Source organism: Pinus tabuliformis, chromosome J (assembly GCF_031772625.1).
Source record: "Pinus tabuliformis cultivar Carrire ecotype Pingquan chromosome J, CPIR1, whole genome shotgun sequence".
NCBI classification, from domain to species: Eukaryota; Viridiplantae; Streptophyta; class Pinopsida; order Pinales; family Pinaceae; genus Pinus; species Pinus tabuliformis.
Genome location: NC_142295.1, coordinates 371,118,901 through 371,145,926, shown reverse-complemented (window position 1 = coordinate 371,145,926; position 27,026 = coordinate 371,118,901).

The following is a 27,026-nucleotide window of genomic DNA, read 5'->3' as shown; positions in this document are numbered from 1 at the left end:
CAATATACTTCACGTTAACGAACCCAATTATCTAGTCTTTCAACATTAACCTCACCATTATACATAGGCAATTTGAATTTAATATCAAGTTTCAACGAGGGAGTTTTACCATGTCCCTTTGGAGTATGTGGAGGTGTTTATGAAAGGGTTTTTGTGGAAGAGGATGAAGATGAAGGTGAGGATAGAGGTGAAGAGAATGGTGGTGTCAAAGGTGGTTTGTCACCATTACCTTTTGGAGGCTTGTCCTCATCTCCTCCTTTTCCTCTTGAAGAACCCTCTCCTTTTGAAGGCTTGGAGCTCTCACCTTGCAATCTTGTGTTTCTCTCTTCATAGAAAACTTTCACCATTTGGGTCATGTCAAAGAATGCTTTTCTGAAAGCCTTTTCATCCTCTGACATATTTTCAGGCCCTCCTTCATGTGACATGCTTACTGAAGCTTCAGGTACAATTTGAGGTGAAATTTGTGGTGGAGATTGTGGAAAGTGTGCTCTCCTTGTCCTTGTTCCAACTTGAGGACCTGCAACCACACACTTTCCTTCTCCTCTCTTGAGCTTAATCCTTGTAAGAATCAGAAACCCTTGCAAAAAAATTAAATCCTGACAATAAGAAAGAACCTGTGCTCTGATATCAAACTTGATCTGTATATGAAATTGCTTGAGGTTTGTGTAAAATTGCAAGCGATTAAATTTGAGTTTTTAAGGTTTTTATGTCAAATTCATAAACACATAAACATGAATTTAAACTTTAGAAATTGCAGAACATTGCAGACAATACCACCTTAACAGTAAACACAAAACAACAAGTGATGAAGGAGTTTGCCCCTCCTGGGCTACGTCTCATGGTCCAACTTCCAATTCTTTGACCTATATCATTATGCTCATAAAAATAGTGATTACATCAAGTTACAATGCTCAAATGGCTTCAGAGATATAAAAAAACCTCTGTCTAGCCTCTTTCTTCTCCCGAGACCAAAAATTGAGAAAGTTATGCCTCTTTCTCTCTTTTCCCAAATTCTGCAGCTAACCATCCTAAAATTCGGTCAAAACATGGCTCAAGAGCCCCAAATGCGGAAACTGCCCGTTAAACATGTCACGATTCTTGCTCGGCGGGCGAAATTGTAGGATAGATAAGGGCGCCATTAAGCCCTCACTCCTGAAAATTTTGGTCACATGGTGGCCATATGACTGCATAGGGGGCTGAGATTCTAGAGTTGCTGTCTACCTGGCATGCACCCTCGGTCACTTGGGTTTCACATAGGACCGGGGGCTGGTCCCCTCTGACTGGCCCCTTACCTCTGTGCGCCTGGTCACATATTGTGGGTCATATGACCCTAGCTTAGCCCCTCCATTTCCACTTCGGGATCATTCACACTTGGTCATGGTTTGTGGGCACATGGGCCCAAGGTTGGCCCTCCATACTCCGCTCACTGTTTCCGCTCGGCGGTCACAGGCTTGGTTACATTGGTGGGTTTAGTGGCAGTTAGAGCCACGATTTATGGTGCGTAAATGGGGCTGGGCTAGGGCCTAGCCCTTGGACCTCGTGTACGTGGTTCAGTGGCACTGGGGTGGCTAGTGGTTAGGGCTTGGCTTGAACCCCATGCCAAATGTGCCACTCCTTCACATTAAATATATGCGGCCCAACCCATATCACAAGATACATATGGTGGCTCATTGGTGAGGCCCATGATTTGTGTGGAATAGGCCCTAGTTTTGAATCCTCAGAGTTGTAATTAGACCTTAACCATATTTTGGTGGCCACCAAGGTGCCACGTGGCAGCCTCTTGTTGGGCCATGTGGCAGCATGTGGTTGGTCCACCTCAACCAAGTCAAATTACAATAGAATTCGACCACCCCGCAACCAATAGAAAACTGACACTTGTCGCGCTGAGATTGGCCCATGGATCCTAGTCACCCTGCCAAGTCAGAAGGCCCAATCAGCTGTACAGACTGCTTAATGGGCAACCTTGCATTGCCAAAAACCAATTTTTTCCTTGTTTCCTCAAACGAACATAACTCATTTTCAGGATCATACGATGTCCGTTTTCTGTGAAATGAGTTGCACTAGATTTAGAATGAAAATCTCTGTGCAGTCGTTCAGGTTTCAATCCATTCTGAAAAATTTGAAATTTGAGCATATTTTTGATCCAACGGATCATAAGGATAAGCACCTGGTCATAGCTCCCATTCATATGAAGAGAAACGCAGAAAGGGGCTAAAGCAAAGGGTGCCAAAGGATCCTAGAACTCACCTGCTCTGTAATGTTTTTAAGTATAAAACACCAATAATGAGAATCTCCAATGTAGTGTTATGGCAATGTTATTGGGTGTATCTGACCCTAAGAGTGTTATACAAGAAGTTTAGAGGGATGGATGAGTCGACAACTTCAATTCCCGAGAAGCATAGAGGCCATCACCATTGATCACTCCCAACTCCAGAAAATGGGAAATTCATTCAATTTAGGTGGAAAGTGACAGAGAGACTAGACGAACAATAGAAAGAGGCACCTTCTGGCAGATATGTGGCTTGATCAGAGGCCATCAAAGGAAGTGGCATGGAGATATTTTGGTTATATCCATCATTTAGTTTTTCCCATGTTTTGTATTATGTTGTTATGTTATTCTGTTATGAATGAATTTTAAAGAAGGAATCACTCTGTTGCAATGATTTGAGCGACAAAGCCTTCACACGCCAAGACAACTAGTCTATCAGATAGCTGGAGCTCAGGCCAAGATATTTTGTTACAAAGCTCTCCCTCTCCTTATAAAATCAAGGAATAAACACTTAACAAAGGTTCCCAAAATCTGCAAGAAAGAGGCTCGAATTCCGTGGTTCCACATTGGTTTTATTTTCCTGTTGATGAGAGATTTGAGTGATAAGTGTTGGATGTATATCGACTGGTGATTTGGAATGATCTTCAAGGATTAATGAAACTATTATGTTGATTCCTATCAGAGCAATAAGAAATATGTTTTCCTCTTTGTATTTCACTTCATGTATGTTTTTATTCTCTTGAAATTGTGTAAAGAAGCTGCGGGTTTCACTCTCTCATGGTTATATGTATGCTGCTGATGAGAATATTCCCTATGTTAATTAAAGATTTACAAGATTTATTTGATAGCTTACAATATCTTTATGATCATAGATTTACTTAAGCTGATTAGTGACAAGTGTGTCCATGAGATATAGAGTATGAGATCTTAATTTGCGCTCCACAATTTCTGCCAATTCACCTCCTCATTCTTTCATACTTATGCTAGAGCTTGATGCTTAGGATTCTGATTTGTACCCAACCCTCTGCATCGCATTCCCTTCTTTATGTTCTCCTCTTCATGTTATTACAACACCAATATTAAAGGCTGCCTGTTGTTGTGTGTCGGCCAACGGAATCAATCCTTTCTCTTTGAGATTAACAAGATCTACCCCCTGTGTATTCAGATCCATGTATTTGCTTGAGTCTACCTTAATGAAAGACTATTGAACCAAGGCCACTTTATTATCTTTTTCAAACCAAGTGACAATTGGAGTGCAACAAAAAGGCCTACTCATAATATTCAAAGAACTCCTCTCTTAAGATTTCCTAGGCACTGATCTACAATCAACCCAGAGGTTGTCTTTAGGAGGCTTCCATATTTCCTGAAGCACTTGTGCACTAGGTGATAGAAAAAGATACAACAAGACACATATTCCAAACTGAATGTTGGGAAAAACATCTTAGTGGGTGTTAATTTGGTTTATTATGGCTAAGTGGAAATTGGTAAAGGCAATGAAAAAGGGTTTGGAAAGGCAAGAGGCATTAATTGGCATTTTATTTATGAAAATAATGGAAAATAAGAGAAAAGGAAGGTGAAAAGGTTGCATGTGGGGAGGAAAATGAAGGAAAAATAGACGAAAATGAAGAAATAGAGGCCTCAATGATAAAAAGGCTTCTGAGGATCAGTTAAGGGACTTTTGATAGTTTTTGGGTGGATCTCTCTCTTCATTCTCTCTTTCACACACTTAGAGCATTCTTGGAGCACTCTAGCATTGAGGAAAGAAAGGAAAAGGAAGGAAAAGAAAGCAAAGGGAAGCAAAGATAAAGCAAGGGAGATTTGGATCAAGTAGCTACAATGGGATTACTTGTAGGTAACAAGTTGCATGTATGATTTGCTTACTATTTTTGGCATGCATGGTACATGCATGTGTGTATTTGGTTCTCTTGCTATCATTGGCATGTGTTTTTCTAGGTGTGACAGTGGTTTTTAACCTTGTCTTTCCATTTCTAGATAGCCATGGTGTGATGGGGTTTTTCTTACTTGGTTGAGTTGGATTGTCGGATGGTTTTGAAACTGAGTGGGGGTGGTCTCAAGAAAAATCACAAGGCCTAGAAATCCCTTGACCTGTAATGGCGGGATACATGGTAAATCCTAATTGGGATACCCTTGTTGGGCCTATGAATCCTTGACCGGTAAATGGAAGGATACACGGTAAATCCTAGAGGGTGGAGAGAGAAAGATTCCTCATGGTTTAGGTGGAGATATCTATAGGCATTCATGCTTGTATAGGAATAGTGATTCCTTGACCAATATACGGTGGGATTGTGGTAAATCATGTAGCATATGTTTATTGTTTGGGCCTAGGAATCCCTTGATTGGTAATGGCGAGATACATGGTAAATCCTGCTTCTATAGATGAGGGTTTTAGGCCTAAGAATCCTTCACTCGTATTGGCAGGATATATGGTAAAACCTGAAGAAGCCCTAGTCGATTTTTGTTGTGAGTCCCACATTCATGCTTGGAATATGGCACATGGGTGATTGAATGAAAGAAATATTTGGTTCAGACCAATCTATGGTCAGGTGGTATGTGGAAGTCCTTGGCTTGGTTGGATTTTGCATATGTTAATAAGATCTATTTCCTCTTATATTTATGTGTAAATGTACTTGTTATTATGTGGATTTAATGGTTGTTCTATCATTTTTATTCTGTTGGTTATATGATGGTTATAAGCATGGCTTATGACAAAATTTGGTTATGTCTCTCATCATGTTTTGATTAGTAAATGAAATGTTAATGAATGTATGACCTAATAGATGATAATACAACCACTGTGAGAGGGCATTAAACCTTCTTGACGAATCTCAGATAATTATGAGGTCCCTATGTTCAGATATGTTGTTATGACCTATAGATCACACGTTCATGATGTGTTTGACGGATTTCATGTCATGGATGTTAGGGTTCAGGTCAAGTCCCTGTTCATGTTTTTGTATTAGTAACCTTGTCTCAATGTTATTTATCATTTATGGAAGTTTCAAGAATTTCTTGGTAGAGGACTGAGTCCTAGCCTTGAAAAAGTGGCTCAGAATTTGGGGGTGCTGGCACAGAACTGCCTAGAAAAGGCCAGTGACATGGATGCCTTGCTGTGGGAGTGACTGGAGTGTGTCAGTCGCATGAAAGGCTTGTCATGGGAGCGACTAGGGGTCTAGTTCAATCAACAAGCAAGTTCTCTCAAGGGTTCAACGCCTGGAGGGGTTGGTTGGCTCCTGAAGGTTCTGTAGCTCCTGAGGGAGGTCTTTAAAGTGTTTTTTTTGTCGTTTCCACTTCCTTAAGTTGATATGAGAGGCCGAATCATATCATAGTCACTCTTCGTCACATGTTTACCTTGGAAGGCCAGTAACCTGGATAAATGTGGGAGGAGGGTGTTACAAAGTGGCAGCAGAGCATGGTTCAACCCTTGGATTGGATGGGCAGAATGTGGTTGTCATGCATGCATGTAGGATGTATATGTAATTTTTATGTATGCATGGTGGTAGTCATTGTTACAATTGTGTGGCCATGTAGGAGCTGATGATGTTGTCATTGGGATGTGCTTTTCATGAATGCCTATCGGTTGTATATGCATTTGTTATGCATGTTAGTGTCTATAGGTTGTTGTGCATGCATTTTTATGGTTATGGTTATGCATGCATTGTAGGTTAGGTATACATCGTGAGGTCATTGTATGTAGTTATGTCATCATGATGTTGTTTATAAGATATGATGTTGATATGTTGGCTAAGATAGAGTAGAAGATGCATATTATTAGAGTGAATTTGTAGCACTAGATCTTGGGGTAAGAGCAGATCGTCATACAGATTTGTATGTTGGGCAGGTAGGTATGTTGGTTAATGGTTGTTATAAGAATTATGGTTATGTACATGTCTTTCGTTCTATTGTTGTTGTAGTTACATGCATGATAGATGTTGGTTAATCAATGTGGTCATATGCACATGTGTTAGATAATCATGAATGATAGTAACTTGTTGTTATATGCATTGTGGTCATATGCATGATGATTATGGTCATTGTAGTTAAGATATTGATCCAGGTGGCTCTAGAAAGACACACAGGACAAAGGGTTATGAATGCTAAAAAATTAAAGCACTTAGAATGACTTCGAACTGGGACCAAAGCATAGATCTCATCTTCCTGATCACGGAGGTGTGAATGGTTCATCAATCCAAGTTCGAATGATGAAGTTATTGCGAAAACAGTTGCCTTGGTTCCTTTGAAAAAGGAGGTTTTTCTCATAAAAACGGACTTAAAGCCTTTATAAGGAAAATCACATTGGGAATTATGTAAAGGGAAGACTTTAAGACCCCCGATCAGCGATTGTCGATATATGGGGTTAGAGAAGTTAAATCGGCAATATTGGCGCTTGTAAATCGACGATGGAATGTCAGCATCGGCGGATCGATTCGGCGAAACCCAATGGCCGAGGACCAGGACCCCTGGGTGTAGTGAATGCGATTAGCGATCGCCGATATTGACGATCGGAGATATCGGTGATCGGAACGATCGACGATCGTTGTCAGCGGATCCCTCGATATGAAGGGCTATTGGCAGATGCGATAGTGATAAGTGATTAGGTGCATACCCGATGGGCATTATAAGCTCGATTTGATAAAATTTGAGATACGGTCTTTTATGTTTTGGTCAGATTTATCAGTTTTTTAGTGTATTTCTGTTTTAACAGGAAGAAGGCTATTCTGAGGATTTTGTTGCACCAACCGATGCTTCTATGCAAACGACTTCCATTATAAAAAAAACTGACCTCCGATTTTTAAGCATGGTTTTGATCCAAACATGTTATAAAACACGATGGATTCAGAGAGCCGAAGGGGATGAAAAGGCTGTGTGAGGGAAGCACGGAAAGGCTGTGTAACAATGGGCGAGAGCAGTATGATAGAAAGCCTGAGAGGCTGCGTGGAAAGGCTGCAAGGAAGAGGTCTGAGAGCCTGAGTGCCAGAGAGAGCTTGAAAGCCAGCGCAGCGCTCAAACCCCATAGAGCCACAGAGCTTGATCAATCTAGAGCTTAGATAGCCATAGAGTCACAACGCTTGAAATTCTGGCAGATCACAGAGTTGCAGTGATAAGCCAGAGCGCTATAGGGCCAGATAGCCATAGAGCTATAGAGCGAGAAGTCCAGAGCAGTTATTCTTTTATGATTGATTCTTCTCTTTATGATCGGTTCTGTTTCTTTTGATTGATTATTCTCTGTGATCGATTCTTCTTCTGTGATCAAATATTATTTGATTGATTCTTCTTTGTTCGATTTTTCTTACAATCAATGCTGAGAAATAGATATTTAGCAAGCTTCAACTTTTATTGACAGCTATGCGTCAGATGTCCACATTCTTGTGCAAGCAGCTATCTTCTTTCATCGATGCCTCGAGATCGATAGTATGAGTAGCTTCAGCAGTGAGACATCCATTTCTTCAGATGGCCCTTGGTTGTGAGGTATATGATGTGCCCATGTACTTCTTCTTTCTGCATTATACTGCACAGATCCTTGATTGATGTTGATGCAGGATCTTGTTTATTACATGTTGTCATGATTCCTTGCTTGATTTGATGTAGAATCTTCTATGTGATGTACTTGTTGGCATAACTCATCATGTTATGTTTTGAGATCCCTTGTTGTATGTTGCTGGGATACTCTTGTTTTCATCATGCATGTGTTTTTTTTTGACATCCCTTTTGTGCCATGTTGGCAGGATTCTCACCATGCATGTTTTTGTGTCATATTGATAGGAGTATTTTGACTGAGAATTCCAGTTGTGGAATATCTCTTAGAGCCACTCTTGCGTGAGGGAATTTTTCCTTGTATGATCGTGACATCATCTCTTGTGTACATCACCATTATTGATAGTTCTTAATGCAGCGGCCTACACCATCTTGACACCGGGGTTTGGAGATGTAGTCGCTCTTGGACGAACTCCATTATCAACAACTTATGTTTTCATGTGTTGATGATTGACATGTTCCTCTTCTTTTCCGCATGTAGATGTATTCGTTAGTGTTCTTTTAAAATTCAATTTTAACACATCACGAAAGTAAAAGGTCTTGGAAGGGTCCTTCTTCAAACCTAGACTTGGATCAAGTGGTATCAGAGTGGTCTTTACATTGATGTGAATTGCAGTGTGAACAATGGAGCGTGCAATGACAGAGGATGAAAGAGCGATGTGTGAGACCATGCTCGACACTTCCAAGAAAGTGAAATTGTGTATGAAACTCTATAGAAAGAGACAGAGGAAAAGGAGAGGTTTCAGCTTTAGTTGCAAGCCATAGAAGAGGCCATGGAAGAACTAGAGAAAAAAAAACATAATCTTCAAACAGAGAATGTTGAATTGAAGATGCGGTTACATGAAGAGAAAGAGGAAAAACAAATTTTTCTACGACAACTGCAAGCAAAGGATGAGGCCTTGGAATAGCTGCAGCGTAACCCATGGAAGGTAAAAAGTAGTTCTCCATCTTCATGTATGTTTCCTGATGATGATTTCGTTGTGTTTGAAAATCACACCACAGGAATTGGCTCCAAACTGTTTAAGAGAATGGGGTATGAAGGAAAAGGCTTGGGCGTTAATGGCCAAGGCATTGTCAACCCCATCAAAGTAGAAGAAATACCCCATCAGGCAGGACTTGGGTATGTTAGGAAAGAAGTTGGGGAATGCGCCACGACAGTTAGCGAACCACCAACAATGGACGATGAGCAGCCCTCATCGATTCTTTCCAAATTGAAAGAAAAGGTAAAAGATGTTGATTCCTTTCGATTTCATCTTCTCATAGTATGATGTCTGATGGAGACTTGGAGATCCCAATTACAGGGACAAACATGAGGCTCCTTACAAGAATGAGGCATGAGGAGAAAGAACTTGGTGTTAATAACCAAGGTATAACTCCACCTTTGGAGGTTGTGCATGAATATCATTTTGCAGGCTCGAGATACACTAAAGGAGAGTGCTCAAAGGTGTTAGATTTGTCCGAGACATCGTCGGGGAAAGCGAATGATGGGAAAACATCCCCATCATCCCATGGTAGTTTCCATTGCATGGAAAGAGCCGAGGTAAGCTCTCATCGCCATATGGACATCAGAAATAGCAAAGGAAGGTATAACCATTTTCAATCTTCGAATATTCATTTTGATTATGATCATGTTGCTAATAATGAATGAAGATCAAGGCATCGAAAAACATGTACTTTTTGTGGTTTACCTAACCATACCTTTTCCAAGTGTTGGAAAAGAATGGCAGCACTCATGAGGCTTGAAAGACCCTCTCAACATCATGAAAAGAAACAGGTTAAGCATATATGGAGGAAGAAAGCCTATTGCAGTCATTGCGACAAAAATGGCCATCGAAGAGCCACTTTCTGGAAGCTCCATCCAGAGTAGCGCCTTAATGACAAAGCATCGGTGCGTGAAGCAGGAAGAGCAGTTGTTCGACAAGCAAAACCACCTCAAGGAGGTGACCCTTTGAAGTGAGAAATGGTTTCTAGACATGTTGTCGTTTCATGGTCATTCTTTTGTAAATCACTTGTTGCATTTTAAAATGTAAACGTGATGATGTGTTTCCATCACGTAGTTAGCAACAATGATGTTTGGTCATGTTTTGAGTTGCATGTTAAAACTCTAAAAGTGATGTTATGTTTCCATCACTTGTCCACACAATATTGTTTGGCCTTATGTGTATAAATCATGTGTTGCAGTGATGATGTGTTTTCCATCACTTTTTGAAGCAACCATGATGGGTTGGCCTTGTTGTCATAGCTAGAGTATTACGTCCATCTTGATGTAAACTTGACCACTGAGTATGAGTTATAAACTCTTGGCAAGTGTGGGACGTTTGGGTCATTAGTTGGTCATGTCATTTAAGCATGTAATTTGAAAAACAATGTACTACAGGTTGCAGATATAGTAGGTGTCTGTTTGTCGCTTAAGGCTTCGAAGAACAAAGGTGAAGGATATGGAAGCAAAACCTTTTCAGGACGCTGTGATGCAGATAGGGTATAAAAAGAATTGTAGATCTTTTTTTTTTTCATGCTTTTGGAGGACCAAAAGCTCCTCAGTGGGGAGGATTGATCCAGGTGGCTCTAGAAAGATACACAGGATAGAGGGTTATGAACGCTCAAAAATCAAAGCACACAGAATGACTTCGAACTAGGACCAGAGCGTAGATCTCGTCTTTCTAATCATGGAGGTGCAAGCGGTTCGTCAATCCGAGTCCGGATGATGAAGTTATCGCGAAAAAAGTTGCCTTGGTTCCTTTTAAAAAGGAGGTTTTTCTGACAAAAATGGACTTAACGCCTTTATAAGGCAAATCACATTGGGAATCATGTAAAGGGAAGAATTTAAGACCCCCGATCAGTGATTTCTGATATATGGGGTCGGAGAAGTTAAATTAGTGATATCGGTGCTTGTAAATCGGCAATGGAATGTTGGCATCGGCGAATCGAGTCAGCGAAACCCAAAGGCTGAGGACCAGGACCCATAGGTGTAGCGAATGCGATTAGCGATCGCTGATCGTCATCAGCGGATGCCTCGATATGCAGGGCTATTGGTAGAAGCGATAGCGATAAGCGATTAGGCGCGGACCCGATGGGCATCATAAGCCTGATTTGATAAAATTTGAGATCCGGTCTTTTATGTTTTGGTTAGATTTATTAGTTTTTTAGTGTATTTCTATTTTAACAGGAAGAAGGCTATTTCGAGGATTTTGTTCCGCCAGCCGATGCTTCTATGCAAACAGATTCCATTATAAACAAAACTGACCTCCGATTTTTAACCGTGGCTTTGATCCAAATGTGTTATAAAACACGATGGATGCAAAGAGCCGAAGGGGATGAAAAGGCTACATGAGGGAAGTACGGAAAGGCTGTGTAACTGTGGGTGAGAGCAGTGTGATAGAAAGCCCGAGAGGCTACGTGGAAAGGCTGCGAGGAAGAGGTTCGAGAGCTTGAGTGCCAGAGAGAGCTTGAAAGCCAGCGCAACGCTCGAACCCCATAGAGCCACAAAGCTTGATCAATCCAGAGCACAGATAGCCATAGAGTCACAGCACTTGAAATTTTGGCAGATCGTAGAGCTGCAATGATAAGCCAGAGTGCTATAGGGCCAGATAGTCATAGAGCTGCAGAGCGAGAAGTCCAGAGCAATTAGTCTTTTATGATTGATTCTTCTCTTTATGATCGATTCTATTTCTTTTGATCAATCATTCTCTGTGATCAATTCTTCTTCTATGATCAAATCTTCTTTGATTGATTCTTCTTTGTTCAATTTTTCTTACAATCAATGCTGAGAAATCGATATTCAGCAAGCTTCAACTTTTTATTGGCAGCTTTGTGTCAGATGTCCACATTCTTGTGCGAGCAACTTCTTCTTTCATTCATGCCTTGAGATCGATGGTCTGAGCAGCTTCAGCAGTGAGACATCCACTTCTTCAGATGGCCCTTGGTTGTGAGGTATATGATGTGTTCATGTGCTTCTTCTTTTTGCATTATACTGCACAGATCCTTGATTGATGTTGATGCAAGATCTTGTTTATTACATGTTGTCATGTTTCCTTGCTTGATTTGATGTGGAATCTTCTATGTGATGTACTTATTGTCATAACTCACTATGTTATGTTTTGAGATCCCTTGTTGTATGTTGCTGGGATACTCTTGTTGTCTCATGCATGTGTTTTGTTTTGACATCCCTTTTGTGCCATGTTGGTGGGATGCTCACCATGCATGTTTTTGTTTCATACTGATAGGAGTATTTTGACTGAGAATTCCGGTTGTGGAATATCTCTTAGAGCCACTCCTGCGTGAGGACATTTTTCCTTGTATGATCACGACATCATCTCTTGTGTACATCACCATTATTGACAGTACTTAATGCAGTGGCCTACACCATCTTGACACCGGGGCCCAGAGACGTAGTCCTTCTTGGATGAACTCTGTTATCAACGACTTATGTTTTCATGTGTTGATGATTGACATGTTCCTCTTCTTTTCCGCATGTAGATGTATTCGTTAGTGTTCTTTTAAAATGAAATTTTAACACATCATGAAAGTAAAAGGTCTTGGAAGGGTCCTTCTTCACACCCGGACCTGGATCAGATATTGATGTTATATGTATCATGCTAATATGGAATGGCATGTGAAGATATTTATGGTTATGATATTTAGGTATGAGTCGATATATTTTTGATATTGTTTCGTACTAATATGCACTGACTTGTGTAGATGTGATAGCCTCCCTTGAGATACAATGAGGTATGAGTTTGATTATGTCATCTATTTGGCTTATATGACATGGTACATTTACATTTTGTTTGCATGTTTGATTTATTGCATGATATGAGTATGTGTCTATGATATTGCTTGAAGGAATGATCTTGTTTTAAGATGGTTGTACTACACATATGTGTTGAGACAGTTGATATGTACTTGAGTGTAAGTGGGTACTAGTTGTAGTATTATGGTTGATGATTGTGAGTTGATTGTTGAGTATGACATGGCTATTAGTCTTTGCAAAGGTTGATTTGAAATTAATAAACATGATGTCTTGACCTTTGGAATGTGTGAATAGTTGTAGTGCCACATGTCTGGTATTAGCATGACAAGGTAACAATTAATTTGTTTATGTATCTAACAACTAGGTGATGTAATAACACATAGTAAGACTCAATTGCAACAAGGTAAGGTAACCAATATATTTTTATATTTATTTATACATTGAAATTTGTGTGTTTATGGAAGTACGATGCAGGGGATTGCATGAAAAAACAGATTGCCATTAAATCTTGAAGAAGGATCGGGTTGATCTTTCCCTTGGAAGCATTGGGAACCCATGGGGAATTGAGTCATGGTGTTTGTTGCTAGTTTTGTGCTTTCGTTCTTTTGTGATTTGTTTTTCTTGATTTGTAGTTTTGTTTATGTCTTGTGTATGGCCATACCACTTTGTTTGTGGTGTTGTATTGTTATTAGTTTTTCATGGTTTTCTTCTTGTTTGTTTATTGTTCTTGCGTTTTGTGTTTTTAGGGTCTTGGGAATTGGTTAGTAAAGAGGAAAGTTAATGGAGCCCAGGTAGAGCTAGATGAAACCCAACAGGTAATGTAAGACTCAGATGAAGCTCAATGCATGTATAAGGGTAGTTGAAGGCAAGCGTATGGTAACCAGTTGGATTGGTTGGGTCCAGTGGGATAAATGTACATTGGCAGGACAATCATGAGAAAGGTAACTAGAAAGGTAAAGTAAATGGATTTGAGGCATCATATGCCTTAGCGATGTTAGGAATTGTTGTTCTCAATGTTGTGCATGGATAAATGGAGTTATCTTAAAATTGACCTTATGATATCTGGTAATTATGTTGTGATCATGATTATGATAATGTCTATATATGTATACATGTATGTATGTATGTTGTTATCTGATAGGGTCGTCAAAGATCATGATTTTTTTATGCTAATGTTTATATGTATGTATGTATGTCATTGTCTGATAGGGTCATCAAGGATCATGCTTGTGGAGGAATTATTGCTTATGCGGGTGAATGGCATGAAAAGGTTCCTTGTCTTATGAGGAATCAAGTGGGAAGAGTGGTCCTGAAAAATCTATGAGGTCAATATCATGTGGATATGAATTGATATTATGTGATTATACTATGTCTATGTTATGGCAGGTAATGTTGAAGGATACATCAGCTGAATGAAAGTAATTTATCTACAATATGCTGGGACACACATGGATAGTGGATAAGGCACTAGAAGCAAGGTTGCTTGGTAAGGACAGTGTGGTCTTAGGATGTGTAGTATGGATGTTGTGTACATGTAGCATATGAAATATTGTGTACCTATGGTGTTGTCTACATGTTGCGTATGTGGTGTTGTGTGCATGTTGCATATGTGGTATTGTGTACATATAGTGTTGTGTGCATGTTGCATATTTGGTGCTAGGTACAAATGGTGCTATGCACATGTCGTATATGTAGTGCTATGTACATATGATGTTGTGTACATGTTGTATATGCGGTGTTGTGTACATGCTGTACATGTGGTACTGTGTACATGTGGTGCTATGTACATGTTGTAAATGTGGTGTTGTGTTCGTGTAGTGCTATGTACATGTTGTACATGTGGTGTTGTGTACATGCTGTGTAGGTGGTTCTGTGTACACGTTGTGCAGGTGGTACTGTGTATATGTTGTGCAGGTGGTGCTGTGTACATGTAGTGTTGTGTACACGTTATGTAGGTGGTGTTGTGTACAGGGGGTATCATGTACATATCACACAAGTGGTATTGTTGTACATGTGGTATTGTGTGCATGTCATACATGCTATGCTGTGTACGTGGGGTACTGTGTTATGTGCATTGTGTAGTCGTTGTATCGTGAAACGTATTCGTTGTGTTTTACTTTGTGGAGGTATATGTATTTTGTTGTACACTGGGTGTAGGTGTATGTGTTTCATTTTACACCGGGTGTAGGTTTATGTATTGCATTGTGATGTACACCATGTGTAGGTGTATGTGTCATGTTGTACATCAGGTGTAGGTGTATGTGTTGTACACCTGGTGTAGGTGTATGTATTGTGTTGTGGGGTACATCGGGAGTAGGTGTATGTGTTGGGTAGTAGACCGTGTGTGGGTGTATGCATGTGATTTACAATGTGTGTATGTGTACATGTTTGAAGAGAAGTGAAAGCACTAGGTTGTTGCCGGGTGTGGCAATTGATCTAGTACAAACAAAATGATTGAAGGATAAGTACCAATATTTTATTTCAATTTTAATTATTCATGTGATCTATGATTCTAGTTTATGATAGTACACATGACATATGATTTTGATTATGATGGTTGCGTTTTGAGCTAAATGGATGTGATATGTTTATTCGTGATGATTTGATCAAACAACTAGTTTGACTTGTTGTGATAGGAAGTGAATAAAATTGCAAGTGTACCTTATTGACAAGATACCAATGAGGTAAGATTTGAGTTTATTTAATTTTTTTTTGAGTCTAATGGAAAAATTATGTGCTTGGTATAGGAAAGCATGAAAATGCCCGGTTTGGGTGGTTAGAAATGACTGCAAGATTAACAGCAACAATGAAAGGAATTGGAACATGCAGCAGTATGCTGGTAAAGTACTTCAGGAGCAAGGCCATTGTGGGACACTGGTACCCAATAGTGTTCATTGATTTCCGTGAGGATGCTATAACCAGTATGATGGTTTTGAGGCAGGGATATGCCTTGGTTTTTGGACCTTCCGATGAAAAGAAACCTTGCCAAGGGATGGATCGCTTGAGATAGGGGATGACAGGGAACTTGTAAGGTGAGTGACTGCGAGGAAGGGGATGACTAGATTCCTGAGTGACTGTGTAGCAGAGAAGGGAAGGTAGGGGGAAGAATTTGTTTTGGTCACTAGAATTGCCAGATGGAATCAAATACACATTGGGTGTGTGCCCTGGAACAATGAGTCGGTAATTGTTTGTCGAGGGAACAAGTGGTGCACGATTGTAGCACTAGACATTAGATGCAGGTTTGAATTTGGAAGTGGATTTTGGACTTCCTAGGAAGGAGGTGAATCCTGGTAATAATTTTGAGGGTGAAGGTGTAAGCCTTTGGATTCCCTTGTTGATTGATATGGGCATCGTATCCTTTTATTTGTTGGTTGAGCAAATTTGGATATGTATATATGTGTATATTATTGTAAATACTATGTTGAGCTAGATTTGTAAAGCCCCATAGACAATATGATTATTTGCTGGTTGAAGAAAATGTGTACGAGTATATATGTGGATGATATTGCAAATACTGTAATGAGTTGTGTTATAAATCTCCAGTAAACGATATGTTTGTCATGTTTCAACAGTCGTCATTGTAAATACTACAACGAGATGTGTTATAAAGCTCCATGGGCAGTATGTTTTTTACAGTGATTTGCTGGTTTACTGTTGTCATTGAACATCGAGGACAGTGTTCCCCTAAGGGGGGGCGTTTGTAACAACCTTGGGTTAAAAAATCCATTTAATAAAGTTAATAAAGGAAAAATAAGACCAAGGTCATGGGACACGTATTCCAAGATGAATGTTGGGAAAAACATCCTAGTGGGTGTTCATTTGGTTTATTATGGCTAAGGGGAAATTGGCAAAGGCAATGGAAAAGACTTTGGAAATGCAAGATGCATTAATTGGAATTTTAGTTATGAAAATAATGGAAAATAGGAGAAAAGGAAGGTGAAAGGTCATAGGTTGCATGTGAGGAGGAAAATGAAGGAAAAATAGAGGAAAATTAAGAAATAAAGGCCTCAATGATAAAAATTCTTCTGAGGATTAGTTCAGGGACTTTTGACATTTTTTGGGTGGAGCTCTCTCTCCATTCCCTCTCTCACACACTTAGAGAATTCTTGGAGCACTCTAGCATTGAGGAAAGAAAGGAAAATTAAGGAAAAGAAAGCAAAGGGGACCAAAGATAAAGCAAGCAAGAGTTGGATCAAGCAGCTACAACGAGATTACTTGTAGGTATTGAGTTTCACGTATAATTTCCTTGCTAGTTTTGTCATGCATAGTACATGCGTGTGTGTATTTGGTTCTCTTGCTAGCATTGGCATGGGTTTTGCTAGGCGTGACAGTGGTTTTAAGCCTTGCCTTTCCATTTCCGTATAGCCATGGTTTTATGGGCTTTCTCTTACTTGGTTGAGTTGGATTTTTAGATGGTTTCGAAACTGAGTGGGGTGATCTCAGGAAAAATCAGAAGGCCTAGGAATCCCTTGATAAATAATGGTGGGATACACATAAAGCTTGATTCAGATACCCTTATTGGGCCTAGGAATCCTCGACTAGTAAATGGAAGGATACATGGTAAATCCTAGATATTGGAGATAGATAGCTTCCTCACAGTTTAGGAGGAGATATCTAGAGGCATCCATGCTTGTATAGGCCTAGTGATCCCTTGATTGGTATATGGCAGGATTTCTGTAAATCCTGTAGTATATGTTTATTATTTGAGCCTAGTAATCCCTTGACCGATAATGACAGGATACATGGTAAAGCCTGGTTGTATAGATGAGGTTTTTGGGCCTAGGAATCCTTGACTAGTATTGGCGGGATATATGGTAAAGCCTGAGGAAGCCTTGATTTGTTTTTGTTGTGAGTCCCAAATTCATGCTTGGAATATGGCGCGGGGGTGACTGGCTAAAAGAAATATTTGGTTCAGCCCAATCTGTGGTCGGGTGGTATGTGGAAGTCCCTGGCTTAGTTGGATTTTACATATGTTAATAAGATCTCTTTCCTCTTGTATTTTATGTTGTAAATGTATTTGTTATTATGTGGATTTAATGGTTGTTATATCATTGTTATTCTGTTGGTTATATGATGGTCATAAGCATGGTTTATTGCAGACTTTGGTTATGGATCTCATGATGTTTTGATTAGTAAATGAAATGTTAATGAATGTATGACTTAATAGATGATAATGCATCTACTGTGAGAGGGAATCAAAACTTCTTGACGAATCTCAGATAAGTATGAGGTCCCTATGTTTAGATATGTTGTTATGACCTATAGATTACATGTTCATGATGTGTTTGACGGAATGCCTATCATGGATGTTAAGGGTCAGGTCAAGTCCTTGTTCATTTTTTTGTATTAGTAGCCTTGTCTCAATGTTATTTATCATTTTTGCAAGTTTCATGAAGTTATGGGTAGAGGCCCGAGTCCTAGCCCTGAAAAGTGTCTCAAAATTCGAGGTTGCTAGCACAAAACGTCATGGAAAATGCCAAAGTTGCATGGATGCCTTGCTGTGGGAGTGACTCGAGGGTCTCAGTCACACGGAAGACTTGTCATGGGAGTGATTGAGGGTCTAGTTTAGTCAAGAATCAATTTCTCTAAGGGGTTGGAAACTTGGAGAGGTTGGTTGGCTCCTGAAGGTTTTGTAGCTCCTGAGGGAGGTCTTTAAGGTGTTGGCCCATCAGTCCACTTCCTTAAGGTGATCTAGGAGGTTGAATCATACCATAGTAACTATTCTTCACATGTTTACCTTGGAAGGCCGGTAACCTAGGTAAATGTGGGAGGAGGCTGTTACATTCATGAATATAGCACATATCCACCTAATGTCAAACAAAATCAAGGTTAAGTAGACTTCATGTACTTATTTAAAGCACTCATTCATTTGTAATTGCAGTTTCCAAACATATCCAAAGGAATTCTCACCCAATTCCTTTCTTTTACCTTTTTCCTTTGCTACAATTGAGTCTTATCAAGTGCTATCACATCACCTAGTTGTTAGTTATATAAACAAATCAATTTTTACCTTGTAAAGCTAGTACCAAGCATGTTTCCCTACAACTGTGCACACATGTCAGACACACATTCCAAAGATCAAGACATCATGTCTATTAACCTAAAATAAACCTTTACCAAGACTAACAACCATGTCATAATAAACTCACAATCACAAATCATAATACTACAACTAGCACCCACTTACACTTAAGTACATATTAGTTGTCTCATCACATATTGTGTTAGTACAACCTTCTTAAAATAAGATCATGAAATCTTATAGACACATATTCATATCACACAATAATTCAAACAGTCAAAAAACTTATAAATATAACATGTTAGATAAAGCAAATTGATGACATAATCAACTCATATCTCAATGTATCTCAAGGGAGGCTATCACATCTGCACAAGTCAGTCTGAATTACTACGACACAATATCACAAATATATCGACCCATACTTGAATATCATAATCATATCCATCTGCATGGGCCAATCTAAATTAAAAAAGTACATATAACATTAATATATTAACTGCAATGACCATAATCATCATGTGTATGACCGCAATGCATAAAACAACAAATCAACTACCATGCATGACTAGCTGACGCACGTGCACATGACTGCAATAATCATCAATCATCTATCATGTATGTAACCACAACAAAAATATAATGACAGAAATGTACATAACCATAATGCCTATAACAACCATTAACCAACATACTTGCATGCCAAAAACACAAACATGTATGATGATCTGCTCTTACCGCGAGGTCTAGTGTTGCGACCTCACTTTGATAATCTACATCTCCTGCTTCATATCAGTCAACACATCAACATCAGAACATAACAACAACATTGTGATGACCTAAATTCAGGGAAAATTTTAAGTAGCCCCCCTAAATTTATATGTATAATAAATGGGCGAATCTCCATGGTATATAGGAAAAATGGAAGGTGATTTTATCAATAATATAATATGTATATATACTTTTTTGGCGAATCTCTCACCAATCATAGCGAATATTTTACTCAATTATAAAATCTTGTAAGATCTTGGTATTACCATGGGTCAATACCATGGGTTATCAAGCTTAAAAATTACTATTAGTAATTTATAAAAATTAATAAAATTAATAGTTGATTTTTATTTTATTTTTTATTTTAACCAAGCTAAAATGTTTAACATACATTAAATTACAACATCCATTTTCACTCTTGATCCACCAAGCCCCGAGAGGGATCAAATATTTTTTCACTCTATGCTAGTTTGCATATCACGATATTTGATAACTCTCGGGGGTTAGTAGATCCATAGTAAAGATGGATCTATGCTGGTTTAATTCCCCCATTTAAATAGGCTACATTCCAGGTGAATACCATGGGTCAATACCATGTGCCGTTTTTATTTTTATTAATACTAATATTAGGGTTAATAATGTTTTTTTGCATGGTATTAATAACAATCTAGTCCATGGTATTTGTCCCATAGTATTTCACCTAAATATAACGCATTTTTTGAGTGTTCGTAAAGATAAGGTGACTTATGGAGTAAATATAAAAAAATGTTTTATTTGTTTACCATACCTCTCATTTATTTATATTTTTATTAATTTACCATACCTCTTTCACAAATATGGTATTTGGCCCATAGGATTCACTTAAATAAAACCTCTTTCTTGAGCCTTGATAAATAGAATGAGGGTTATGGACTAAATATAAAAAGAGGTTTTATTTATTTACCATACGTCTAGTTTATTTATATTTTTATTTATTTACCATACCTTTTGAGTAAGTATAAAAAGACGTTTCATTTATTTACCATACCTCCAATTTACTTATATTTTTATTTGTTTACACCCTTGCATGTATATAAGGTGACTTATGGAGTAAATATAAAAAATGTTTTATTTATTCACCATACCTCTCATTTATTTATATTTTTATTAATTTACCATACCTCTTTTATAAATATGGTATTTGGCCCATAGGGTTCACTTAAATAAAACCTATTCTTGAAAATGGGCGAATGGATTCACTTAAATAAAATCTATTCTTGAAAATGGGCGAATGGAAGGTTGTAACTCGGTTGTAACTCCTAATTTCAAGGGCTAAATTCACCTTTTTTATCCTCTCCCTTAAAATAAGGTGGGCTATTTGAGGTGATTTGTAAAAATGTACTATGATAAAAAATATTCGCCCACTAAAAATTTAAAACCCCTTAATTTCGCCAAAGGGCGAACATTCGCCCCTAAAATTTTCTATGACTTCCGGAGTTACCTTTACGTTCTTTTTCAGACTCCCTAAAAATGAAAAGGACCGAGTTATCTTTGTCGTTAAACTCGTTAAAAACATTAATAGCGACAAACTTGTCTTTAGACCAGAATGAGTTTCACTATCGCTAGGCTCGTTAAAACATAGCGATGGGTTTTCCCGAAGGGAAAATTATAGAACAAGCATATGTTATCCTCCTCAAGCTTGACAAAAATAAAGAGGTACTGGTCAGCAATGACTAGGGAAAAATTGGGAAGAAACTCAAAGAACCTTTATTGGTAGCAAGTCGCTCTTGAACATGACACTTCCACTCCGTGCTTGAGTCGGGTTGGGTTGTTTCATTCACCGGTCACATCACCATGGTCTCGCCATACCATCCACCTTTGGGGTAAATGCTACCAATCCATCATATAAGTGTCGCCGATATGTTCAAGAGAAGTCATCCAGAGAAGTCACCCGTGTCCCATCCACTACCATACATTATACTTCATTCTTTCGTGACCACCACCCTGAACCATATATCATCAGATCATTTTCACCTCCATCAAAATCATTTGCTCCGTTCCGTGTCACTGATGTGGGATACATTAAGGCCCTCCTTTGACGGATCGCTTCTTGTCGACATCAGCTCATTATCCAAGAAGTTGATCTAGGAACACCCCCTTCAGTACTTTGAAGCTTGCATGCCTCAATGGCAAGTTTCTCACTTTCGGCGACATGTATACATCAATGACCTTCGACCGAAAGATTTTGCGTGGTGTTCGATGCCAAGTCCTTTATTCACACCACGTGAATTGTACTGCAGTACCTTGAGGGTCATTATCATTATCGGTGATTCCTCTCGCGCTTGTTAACAGTTTACATCATTGACTGGTAATCAAGCGATGTCTTTCCATGTTCGACTTCAGAACATTTCTCACATGGATCGACTTGTACTTAGAGTGAAGATCGGATGAGATTGAAGACCCCGGATTTAGTTTCATCCATCCGGGCTACGATATATATTCAGGAAAAACAAAGACATTGACATGTACAGCATTATAGCACAGATAATCATCCTACCACAAGGATGATGACTTCATCAGAATCATCAGTCTACCATCAGACGATTGTCTGTCCTATGTACATAAAAATGAATTTATAAAGCTGAGCATGGGAATGCCCGCCTCAGCTAGATCATGAAAACAGTATGAAAATAATGTATTGTATTGTATCTTATTACAGGTCTCCTCCCAGCATTGAAAGAACTTCGGATCCTCCTAATAAAGCATTTCACCCGATAAACGACCTCATACTTTAGGGGGCAACTGTTATAGACATTTTTGTGCCTTATAGCTTTGAGCATGAAATGTCCATAATCCAAGGGATCCAAAGTCCCTAAAAGTGTTGTTCCTGCCCCTAAAGGAACAAGGTCAACCAATGACAACTTCTCTCAGAAGTTCTCCACCAAAAACTACTTAGAATCAGTCAAATCAGGATCAATTCAAGTGCTCCACTAGCTGTCTGCATTGCAAAGCACCCCAGTACACTAGCTAGGTGCGTTGCAACGCACCTAAATGCACTACCAGGGTGCGCTGAGCGAGAAATTCCAAATGGCAGTGTCATTCCGCGAGGTGTACAGACAATGGAAGCTTCCAGAATCTTCCTCAATGACACTTGCCTCACTGAGTTCGACCGAGGATGAGTAAGAGGCTCTCAGCCTCCAAGTGGAAGCAAGAACTGACAGAGAGAAGCCACAAGTCAAAACATAAGCTGACTCATCCTCTCTGCTTACATCTATATATGGATCCCTCATCCCAGAGATCCAGAGGCTGGAATTTTGTACTTTGCAGAGAATTGCTGTTGGTTTGAGATTGAGATTAGTGCATTGTGTGATTTATGCTTTATTGGAGGTGAGGAAGGGATTCCTTTGCTGGGAGGTAGATGCTGGATCGGGACTCACTTGGTTGTATCTCCTCTTGGACTTTCTTATCATATCAATAAAACTATTTGAGTTTCTCCTACATGCTGTGTATCAATGATGCTTTGTTACATTTGCATGTTTAGCTTAAATCTAATCCTAAGCTAGTTATGAATGTAAATCTATGTCTTTTGTGTAGTTTTCCTCTTCTGTGATCTTGCAGGAACTTGGTGAAGCTGGACCAGTAAGGGAGCAGGCAGCGGGAAGCGAACAAAGAGGAGAGCGATTGGATCAACAAACTAGCGAAAGACATAGGTTAGTTACATCCTTCCTCTTCGTTTACATTTCATAAAGAAGAATACGAAAGTAGTTTTCCTTGTTTGTTGCTAAGGCACTGTCACACCTTAGAGTGGGATAGGGGCGTTCTGAATAGATACTTTTCCTAACAACAAACATGTCGACATCGTACTAACTTGTGTCATTAAAGAACAAATTCATGAGATTATTTCAGAACTTTATCGTGGAGTATGCAACGGACAACAATCATGGAAGGTCATGGCATACAAGATTTTGAGAGTCATATATTATTAGCGTTCCCTTTTTAAAGACAATAATGTTATTTTCAGGGCTTGTCTAGAATGCCAGATGTTCGTGGGAAAATAGAAAATTAAATCTCTACAATTGAAGACTATAAAAGTTCAAGCTCCATTCCAGCAGTGGGGATTAGACTTCATTGGAGAAATACATCGCAATTCAAGTGGTGAACACAAATATATTCTAATGGCCACTAATTATTTCACTAAATAGATGGAAGTTATTCTAACTTTCAAGGTTGATGAGAAGGTTATTATCACTTTTCTAGAAGATCACATTCTCTCCTTCCACATCCACCCAAGTTACCATGCCATCCAGGGTAAACATGAGATGAGAGGCTACTATGATTAGATTCAATCTCCTAGGTGGCCTTAAGGAAGTGGAATCTACAGAATATCACACATAGCCATCCAACACCATCAACAGAACCCTTGGGAGACAAGTCAACCACTAAGACAACTTGTTCTGGGGTCCCACTATTGTTCTTGACAATTTAAGGTTCAGTCACTCTCATGCTATGGGCAAGGGAGCGACCAGAGACCTAAAGTAACTCTCATAAGCCTACAGGCCAGCGACTATGGATGAAACTTACCAATTATGTGCCAGCGACTTCAAGATTTGAGCCACTTTTTTAGGCCCAAAGCCCAGGCCACTGCCCAGAATGGAATGAAAGCTCATAATTAAGTAAAGTACAGGGAAAAAATGATGCAAAAGTAAATAGTTGATCAAGGCCTTAACCATACCCCTACTAGCCATGACAGGAATTTCATCAAACATATCATCGACATGTAACCTACAGGTGTAAACAACAGAGTTATGTGTAGGAATATCTCACTTATCTGAGAATTGCCATGAACCATTGTTTCCTCATGTCACTTCCTTTGCCAATTTCCCTAGCCATCAACAATGAAATGAACACCCATAGGATGTCTTTCCCAACATTCAGCTTGGAATAAGTGTCCCATTCATCTGTGGTTATTGTTTTTAACATTTATTACATGGAATTTTCACCAGGGTTGTTACATTCACTTTGTAGATCCATCTGGAACCAACCACTTTGTAGATCCATCCATCATAATTAGGTCGAAACAAACAAACTTTATAGTGGGGCAACAAATCCTTGATGGCATAATCTCGGCTCATGAAATACCTCACTCTTTGAAATCTCGACGAAGGCCAGGGATGTTGATGAAATTGGACTTATCCAAAGCATATGATCACTTAAATTGGCAATTCCTCTTTCAGATGCTGGCAACCATTGTATTTTCTTAAGACTAGATATGATGGACTAGATCCATGGTAATAACCCCTTTCTTTTCTATTATTCTCAACAGATCTCCCTCAAGGAAATTCCACTCCATCCAAGGCTTGAGGTAAGGCACTTCCTTATCCCCATTCTTGTTTATTATCACAATAGAAGACTTGGTCCATTTTCTTCAAGAGGCAAAGTGAGAGGGTCACATAAAAGGAAAAAGATCCCTGAAACTGATCTCTCGGCGACACACCAACAATTTGTGGACAATAATATGCTCTTTGGAGAATTGAAAATTTGAGAGATTAAAGCCTTGCATGTTATTCTAGAAAAGTTTGAGCTAGCCATAAGTATTTTTTTTCCTTCCTGTTGCGTCATTTTCTAACTTGCTGTCACATCCATGTCTTGTTGTTGTATTTATGCTACAGAATGAACAGGGGAAAATTTTGAAAATTAGAGACAGAGTAGAGGATTAAAGGAACATAGGAGTGATCAGGTGTGGGGAGACCGAATAGGGAGGACAAAGCTTCATATCAGATATATAGGGATTACATGAGCTCTAAATTTAGAAAAGGATCATAGAGGAATCGAGACCAAATCGCAATCGTATCGGCGTAGGAGAGGTCGTGGCAGTCAGGGGGTTGATTTTCATTTAATATTACAAACATATTTTAACAGAGGAAAACTTCGTAAAACTCGGCTTAGTGGGCTTGAAATATTATTAAAATTGGCAGATAACGCTTTTGGGTACGGAAGTTGCGTATATATAGAAGATGTGTATATACAGAGGTTGTGCCTATATAGAAATTGCATTTCTGTGCATATATGGAAATTGTGCATATACGAAAGATATGCGCATATCTTCTATATATCTGTCATTTTCTTATATGTGCATATCTTCCGTATATACACGTCTTTTATGTATCTACATCGTATATGCGCAAATTCCATATACAGAAATTGCACATATATGGAAATTTTGCATATACGGAAGATATGCGCATATCTTCGGTATATCCGTAACTTTCTTTTATGTGCATATCTACCGTATATGCACATTGTTTATATATCTGCATCGTATATATGCAAATTCCATATACAAAAATTGTGCATATACGGAAGATATGCGCATCTCTTCCGTATATACATAAATTTCGTATATGCGCAAATTCCATATATAAATTGTGCATATACGCAATATATGCACATATCTTTCGTATATGTGCATCTTTTGTATATGTGCATCTACCATCTGTGCGCAACTTCTGCATATGTGCATATCTTCCATATATGTGTAAATTTTTTATATGTGCATATCTTCCGTGTATGCACGTCTTTTATATATGTGCATCTACCGTATATGCGTAACTTCCGTATATAAAAATTGTGCATATATAGAAATTGTGCATATATGGAAGATATGTGCATATCTTCCGTATATGCGTAACTTTCTTATATATGCATGTCTTCCATATATGTACATCTTTTATATATTTGCATCTACCGTACATGTGCAACTTCTGTATATACACATAACCCCCATGTATGTGAAACTTTAGTATATATAACTTTTATATATGTGCATCTTTTGTATATGTACATATCTTCCGTATATGCGTAACTTTCTTATATGTGTATATCTTCCGTATATGCATGTCTTTTATATATGGGAATCTACAGTGTATGTGCAAATTCTATATACAGAAATTGCATGTATACGGAAATGTGCGCATATAAGAAAGTTATGTATATATGGAAGATATGCACATATCTTCCGTATATGCACAATTTCCGTATATGCACAATTTCTATATACAAAAATTGCGCATGTACGGAAATTATGCATATACATAAGATATGCGCATATCTTCGGTACACCCCTAACTTTCTTATATGAGTATATCTTCCATATATGCACTTCGTTTATATATCTTCATCGTATATGCGCAAATTCCATATACAGAAATTGCACATACACAAAAATTGTGCATATACAAAAGATATGTGCATATCTTCCGTCTATACATAAATTTCGTATATGCGCAAATTCCATATACAAAAATTGTGCATATATGGAAATTGTGCATATACAGAAAATATGTGCATATTTTCCATATATACATAACTTTCTTATATGTGCATATCTTCCGTATATGCACATCTTTTATGTATGTGCATCTATCGTATATACGCAAATTTCATATATAGAAATTGCGCATATATAGAAGATGTGTATATACAAAGGTTGCGTATATACGAAAGCTGTGTATATATAGAAAATGTGTATATACAGAGGTTGCGCCTATATAGAGACTGCATTTTTGTGCATATATGGAAATTGTGCATATACAGAAGATATGCGCATATCTTTTATATATCTGTCACTTTCTTATATGTGCATATCTTCCGTATATACACGTCTTTTATGTATCTGCATCGTA